General features: G+C 37.5%; 2 long non-coding RNA genes across 2 annotated transcripts in view; one reads left to right on the top strand and one right to left on the bottom strand.

The window, feature by feature from the left end:
• Positions 1-1996, bottom strand: part of LOC107572960 (uncharacterized) — a 5394-nt gene extending 3398 nt beyond the window's left edge. Inside the window, exon 1 of the long non-coding RNA XR_001607430.1 lies at positions 1986-1996. This is a non-coding gene — a long non-coding RNA (uncharacterized lncRNA). The remainder of the gene's footprint in view (positions 1-1985) is intronic.
• A 666-nt stretch (positions 1997-2662) lies between these two features.
• LOC107572959 (uncharacterized) lies at positions 2663-7149 on the top strand. The gene is made up of 3 exons (XR_001607429.1): positions 2663-2736; positions 6933-6974; positions 7074-7149. It is a non-coding gene; the product is annotated as an uncharacterized lncRNA (long non-coding RNA).
• Positions 7150-7483: the final 334 nt, after the last annotated feature.

Here is a 7483-nt window from a genome sequence, read left to right on the forward strand (position 1 = left end):
TGACATCACTGAATTCAATGATGAACTGTCTTTAACTGAAAAATGAGTGTTTACTATTGTCATTTTGCGTTATTGACACTATTTTCCTAATTAATGTTGTTCAGTTGCTTTGACACAATCTGTATTGTTAAAAGCGCTATATAAATAAAGGTGGCTTGACTTGACTTGACTTAATATTATTACTTTTGTAACGCGTTACTCCCAACACTGCTTATTGTGTATGTATTTTGAATAACTATTGAATAGTTTATCGGATTATATTCATGTTGGGGATGTATGAGTTTGAAAAGTCATGCTTTAAACCTTTCTATCAATCAATACTTTGTAAAATATATGTAGCGAATCAGCTCATGGGAAATATGAATAATTAACGTTCGGCGTCCTGGGGTGTTACAAAGTATTTGTGAAATCTAGCTAACAAAATATATATTGTGTGTTGGAGTGTTCCAGACGCTACATATATTATATTCTGGTTATAGAAATCATGTATAAATTTTACTCTGCAAGAGCGGGAAAATTTGAACCATGTGACTGATAAGATAACGTGTGATTTATGTATTGGGAGGAGAAACATCGCAACACCCCGAGCAAAGACATTGTCTAATTGGTCAAGACACCATTTGGGATGTGTCCAACAGCCATGTTTAAATACTCAGGACACCATCAAATTATGTTTTTAGTCATCGCTTTTAGCCATGCTTTTTGCCCATGAATTCATCGAGTGCCATTCCAGCGTGCTTCGGCCTGCACGCCCACTGCTACTTAGCCACGATGAGAAGAAAACCATCTAGTCTCGTTACTTCTATTCTTCTACTTTCATTTATTTTCTTTCCATTGAGAGTTTCGTGTTCTGAGTTAAGTTTTGTCTCCGAGCTCACCTGAGTCTGTGACCGCCACAAAACTTCAACCAGCCCACAACTCCACATTTTCAGCCAACGCCCAACCAAATATTTAGTTCCAGGTTTTTGCCTTGATAGAAAAAAAGAGTACAAAACAGTTTTACACAACACATTTATTGGATATTAGTCCCTATTTTCCTCATAAGAATGAATTAAAATGAAAACTTGATTTTCCATTAGTAGTGGGCGTGGCATACTCTTCGACTATATCAAACCTACCCTCAAAACTGATTAGGCTTGTTCGAGATGCATCGGCGCTGCGCAGACTGATCGGTGTATGACATCAAAGTACAGCGAGAGTGATTCAAACGCTTAAAGAGTCGTCTGCTCTCGAACTCGCGGACTTTTATGTCATACGCCGATTGGTCTGTGCAGCACCGATGCATCTCGAACAAGCCTATTGACCGTTGACTGTATCGGCTTGTATCGTTTTAGTGAAGTGACTTCACTGGTGACGTTCAAAGCCTTGTTTGATTGCAGTGCTTCGAGAAAGGGTTCACTTTTGGGGAATCCACTCAGCTTGGAAAATAAATATTGTTAAACTTCCACTTCCACTGCCTTCTGTCCAGTCCACATTAATCACTTTCACCCTCTTTTATCCAGTATAAATAACTCCATAATTTCCCTCTGTTTGACAAAAGCATTGCCTAAGTAAAAAAATTATGAAGTCTCACCACCACTAGAAAACAACACAATATAATTCAAACTAGTGATGGGACGATTGATACAGAGGCTCCAACGCAATTTTCAAAGCACTATTGTATCACACACTGTGCCGATGCTTGTATCGAAATGACAACACCACAGGATTGATGATGTTTGAAACTTCGAACCTCATGCAACATCGGAAGGTCGGGACAGCTGGTTTGAAAAAATCGGCGCTTCTCATGACTCTTGTGTTTGACTTTACATTGACTTGGTTGTGTGTGTGTACACTTAATTGGGATTCAGTAGAATAGTTTAGAATAACCTCAACACCAGACAGAAACTGAATGCACGTCACACCTCTATTGCATTTTATCATGTTCTAGCTGGGGTCTCAGAGACCCCGAACAGCTCACCCAAAATATTTTTGCTACTACTCACATCAATTATTAATTATAATCACACACTTGTATATTTTATATTATTGATCAATATGTAAATTCATTGACCGGACTATGCATGACACGAGTTGGCACAGATTAAAAACTTATTCAAACCATCCTCTGCTCCGCGATGTTTCGTTAGATAGGCTGGCGAAACCGAGTCTGACCACCAGATGTCGCTAATGCGCACTGTTAAAAAGCTTCGAGTAACGAACCGTTTTTCAGCACAATTTGCCTCAAACGGTTCCGAAAGCCTCAGTTTCCCACCACTAATTCAAACCAACCAAAATGTGCCAATTTACTGCAAACCAGATGAAAAACCAGAGGCACTTCTTCTTCTTCTTTGGGTTTTAACGGCAGCTTGCAACCAGAGGCACTGCTAGAATGTCTGGAATATCTGTGCTGTGGTGCATTATGGGAGGTGGGAGAAAGCAAGTGCAGAGGATGAAGGGGGTTGTTTGTTATTTAAAAAAATTAAATTATTATTTATTTATTTTTTACTTCAATGCCTTACCAATGATGGAATTTGTATACATGACTGTTAAATAATTAGTTGATTATAGTTATATAGTTTAGTTTTTGATTAATTTAATTACTGTTAGCTTGCTTGACTGTCAATGGTTTTGTCCATCTCTATAAATGCCCACTAGCTATTGGTCAAGTTTGTCAGTATGCGATGGCAGTTGTGGTGTAAGGATGTTGAAAGAGATTTGCATGCTTGAAAGTATTCCTGCTTTAATCATTGAAAGGTAGGCTCTTTTCTTCTTCGTTCATTTTTGTGATTTTATATCTTGTGTATTTGTTTTTTATTAATGAGAACCTATATCTAGTAATAAATGTTATGAGCCAATCAGGAGTTGCTTTTGAGTTTGTTAACAGTCCTGTTGAAGGACGAAGACCGCATGTGAAGCTGATCGAATGTGACTGCTAAACTGCATCAAGAGAAGGTCGCCGCGATTTTGACAATTAAGACATGTTCCTGGATGAACATCTTTTGTTAATTCTGGATCAACATAACCGTCCACAAATATAGACTTAGCCCAATCCCTACCCATAACCCTACCCATAATTTATTCTTAAAAACGGTATGAAATGATAGCTGATTAACAAGGGTGTAGAAGCCCCTAACCCTGATTGTAAGCCTAAAACAGATATTTCCTGTAAAGTTATCCCTCAATTCTGATTGGTTGATAGGAATGTTGTTCCAGGATCAACAAGGATGGTGATCCAGGAACATGTTGTACTTGGCATTTCTCTTGATGGTGACCATGATTTCACCATCAGGTGAGGTGCTTGGCCTATATCTTGTTTGCCTTTGCCTTATGTTTTTTTTTTCCTCCATCTGTGGTATTCTCTTTTTTTTTTTTTTTTTTTGCTAAGAATAATTTTCCTCCAGAGCTGTGACCGTGGCAAACGTTTCTTTATTGTAATGTGGGCTCAAACTATACAATGAGTGGTAAGACTTTTAAAGCTCAAATACAGAGCTTATTGCTTGACAGTATATGAACGTCTTGGGTTTCACATAATCTGCTCTGGTTTTTGTTGCTTCAGATCCTTCACTTTCCTGGGCATTGTGTAAGAAATGGGTTACTTCACTGTGGCATTTGGTGAGGTTAAACCGTTTCGGTATTTGTGATTTTTATTAGATCTGAATTTCCAAGGAACTGTGCATCAACAGGTGAAATGTTTTCTGGAGTGAAGGCAGTTTAAATTGATTGTTGCTGTTAAATTGTTCGAGTGTCTTGCCGTCATTACAATTTTGTGGCTTATACTTGTTGTACATCAATGACCCTTTGGGTTCACATGTCTTCTGGTGCCTTCAAGTGAATTTTCTTTTTCTCTCTCTAAGCATCAGCATGACTCTTACTACTTACTGATGTGTCCATGGTTTTAGACCCTATACTGACATCTATCGATATTAAATTTGTCTGTGCTGCCACCACTATATTTGGAATGTACCATGTACAACTAAGTGTTTGGGTTTAAGGTGGTCTTTTTTCCCCCCCTCCATTTTAAGCTGAAAGGACTAAGTAGCATGGTTGGTCAGTGGCATGTGGTGTATGCTTGGTTTCATATATTTATAGAAAATTAAAGTCTCTAATGCGACCATAACCCTGCTTTTTGTCGGTTTCTTTAATTTCCTGTTTATTAGTTTAAATGCCTCTAAGACCGCATAGATATCTCAGAGCATTTGTCTACAGTCACATTCCCAAAGAGCGTGGAAGACTGTGGTTGAGTACCATGTAGGGCAGCCAGCAACAAATGTCTTCATTCCTGCTTTTTTCATCTCTGCCAGTCAGTGACAATGCAACATTAAGGCTTTGACAAATATTGGGTTCCAGGTAACACTGCAATTGTATTAGCCCTCTATGGACTTTTTCTCCCATACTTCTCACTCAACTGGGCAGGTTAAGTATCATGCCATGACTTCCTAATCATGTCAAAAAGCATTTCTTGATGCAGTCAATTATTTTGACTTGGTGGCAGTTTGCAAGTTCTGTGCAATTTAACCAATTACTGAGATGATGCTGTAAGTGTTGGTAGCTTCTCCATTTTAATTTCTTCCTTTTACCATGTCTGGCCCTGCACCAACAGATAGACTCCTGCAACACCCTCCAGTCTCTTGCTCTCAAATGGTATGCTTGACCCTTGAACCAAGGTAAAGTCTCGTCAACCAGTCTCTTTGGAAGCAGTGTTTCTTTTCTGAAGAACACCTTGAATCTGTTGAAGCTCTTCAATGAGGGTGAATGTTATCTCACCATGTGACTTCAATACATCCCTGTTTACCAAATGCAGAAGTATAACTGCACCCATGGACCAACTGTGCAGCTGCTGGTTGGCTGTTAACGCTGACTTCACCTTTCCACTCAAAGCACCACATTTGGTTTTGACTGAGACATGGAGATCTGCACAACACCGCAACTCCCTCTGTGCTCGATAGACTTTCACACTCCTCAACCACCTGAATTACCTTAAGCGCAAGCATTATGCATTTATAGCACATACTCGCAGTCCACACAGGCATGTGAGACTATGGGAAGTTCATGTAGTTTTAGTGATTGAGATCTTGAGTTTCAGTTATTGTAGAGTCAAACATCAGAACTGTTCAAAAGTGTTTTTTCTTTTTTTTTTTTTTTTTTTTTTTTTTTTTTAAAGTTTTTTTCATTTTTTTTTTGGAAATAACCAAAAAAATGATCAAATTTTTTAAAAAGTTTTTTTTTTTTTTTTTTTTTTTAAAGTTTTTTTCATTTTTTTTTTGGAAATAACCAAAAAAATGATCAAATTTTTTAAAAAGTTTTTTTTTTTTTTTTTTTTTTTAAAGTTTTTTTCATTTTTTTTTTGGAAATAACCAAAAAAATGATCAAATTTTTTAAAAAGTTTTTTTTTTTTTTTTTTTTTTTAAAGTTTTTTTCATTTTTTTTTTGGAAATAACCAAAAAAATGATCAAATTTTTTAAAAAGTTTTTTTTTTTTTTTTTTTTTTTAAAGTTTTTTTCATTTTTTTTTTGGAAATAACCAAAAAAATGATCAAATTTTTTAAAAAGTTTTTTTTTTTTTTTTTTTTTTTTTTTTTTCTTTTTTTCCTTTGGCTGTAACTTCAAAAAGCAACAACTGAGATCGGCGTGCTGTTATCCTGTCTTGATGACAGCCCATCGGTGACTTGAGTCCTTTGGTAAGTCTCTTCACAACTCCAAGTTCTTCTAGTCTTGTTCGACCTCAGGTGGCTCAGTTCTACAGTGACTCAAGCCAGACAACCAGCTGGACCTCAATGCATGTAACAATCACCCATTTCTTTTTGCATTTTGTACATTGATAAAAAAAATCAATCAATCATTGAGTTTTACAATCAAGTTAAATTTGTGCAAATTTCTCTATGCCTGAAGAGCCTCCAGGAGAGATCACAGACACCCAGTTAAGTAATCTGAGGAATTAAATCTGTAGATGCTGAAAAAGTTGTGAAACTGCTGTTTGCTTATAATAAAAAAAAGTCAGGTGTGGAAATTATCTAACTGCGCCTTTTTTTAAAAGTTTTTTTTAAATTTTATTTATTGTTTTTGGTAACGCGTGGTCTCTAAACTAAACAGTCTTCAGATGTTGCCAGAACTCCGTGCTGCTACAGTGTCTGAACTTTTCATAGTGACGTGTGTATGTGGTGGGTAATTTTATTTTTTCCCCTGCCACCCACCCCCTGCTTATACCTAAAAGTACTTGTTTCTAAGCTGGCTCTTCTAACTCTTTTTGGCCTTTGGAAATCTAAGTCTTTTTAGCAATGTGCACAAGGAAGAACTATAAAGTTGGTTAATCGGTGTTGCACTGTTAAAGTGATTGTTCAAAATGTGTTGTGTTCAGAAGAAACTCAAACAAGTTGGACCACTTCACAAGGAGTAAGGGAGTCATTTTTGGGTGAACCGTTGGTAATGAAACAGTTTTCAGAAGTCTGTAACTATACTCTGCTTTGACTTGGGCTCTAGATTTGAACAACGGACAAACTGATGCCACCCTCTATCAACTTCAAAGCTTGGAGGGAGGTGTTAGAGCAGGTGTGCTTGTTAACTTGGAAAATACTCTTCTGTACAACAGTCTTGAATCTCATGCAATTACAAATACTAATCAAATTTTTTCTTTTTCTCCTAGGTAAGCGGAACACCATAGAGCTGGATGTACGGTTCTCCTTAAGGTTTTATGTCCACTCGTTGGCTGCCATCCACGTTGATGTGGCTCATGCAAGAGTTCTAAGCCCTTCTAGCCTTGTTTGACCTTTTTAAATAGCTAAATGCTACAACTCGCAGTTGTACCTCATTTACACAACCTTCAGTATTTCTTTAAAATTAGTTATTTTAATTGTTACAATCAGGTACGGGCAAAGGATCATTCCCCAGGAGCTGCCTAGATGAGAAGTCCTCTCTTGAACTGAAGTCTAACCTGTGTCCCTTGTATGTTTACAGCATCTGGCATATTGGTCTCATTACTGGGTCAACCGCTTTAAGGTGAAGGCAGAATAGTTCATTTGGATCATTGCTACCAACCGCAACCCATCAAATTGCATTTCTGACAAGTTATGAGTTTCTATCTCTTTATTGTTCCAGTTTCTTCAAGAAGCCCTGATGCAAGTAAAAACACTTTAATCCAAGCCCAGCAGTATCTGGTTGACCATCTGAAGGTAAGAAATTACAGCTTGCACTTTCAGTGTGAGCTTTGTTTGACTATTGCAAAATTTAAGTTTTAGATGGTAACCATGGGGTTTGTAGCGTTCACCTGCTGATTGGCGTGCAGAAATTTTTAAATGTGCTCTTGACTCTTATGAAGGCCAAAGTCTGCCAACACAAAGCTGTAGATAAGGTATCAGCACCCCCCCTTCCATGTACTGTTTTTCTGTGCACATCACCATATCTTTTTGTTTTTACTACTGTCTGGCACAGCCATAGCCCTGAAGCTGAAGCTACTCTCTGCTCACCTTTGGCTTGACCAAACTGAATTCTACCACAGGACATGCTGG

This window comes from Sinocyclocheilus grahami, unplaced genomic scaffold, assembly GCF_001515645.1.
Source record: "Sinocyclocheilus grahami isolate Dianchi unplaced genomic scaffold, SAMN03320097.WGS_v1.1 scaffold1840.1, whole genome shotgun sequence".
In the NCBI taxonomy this organism is placed as follows: Eukaryota; Metazoa; Chordata; class Actinopteri; order Cypriniformes; family Cyprinidae; genus Sinocyclocheilus; species Sinocyclocheilus grahami.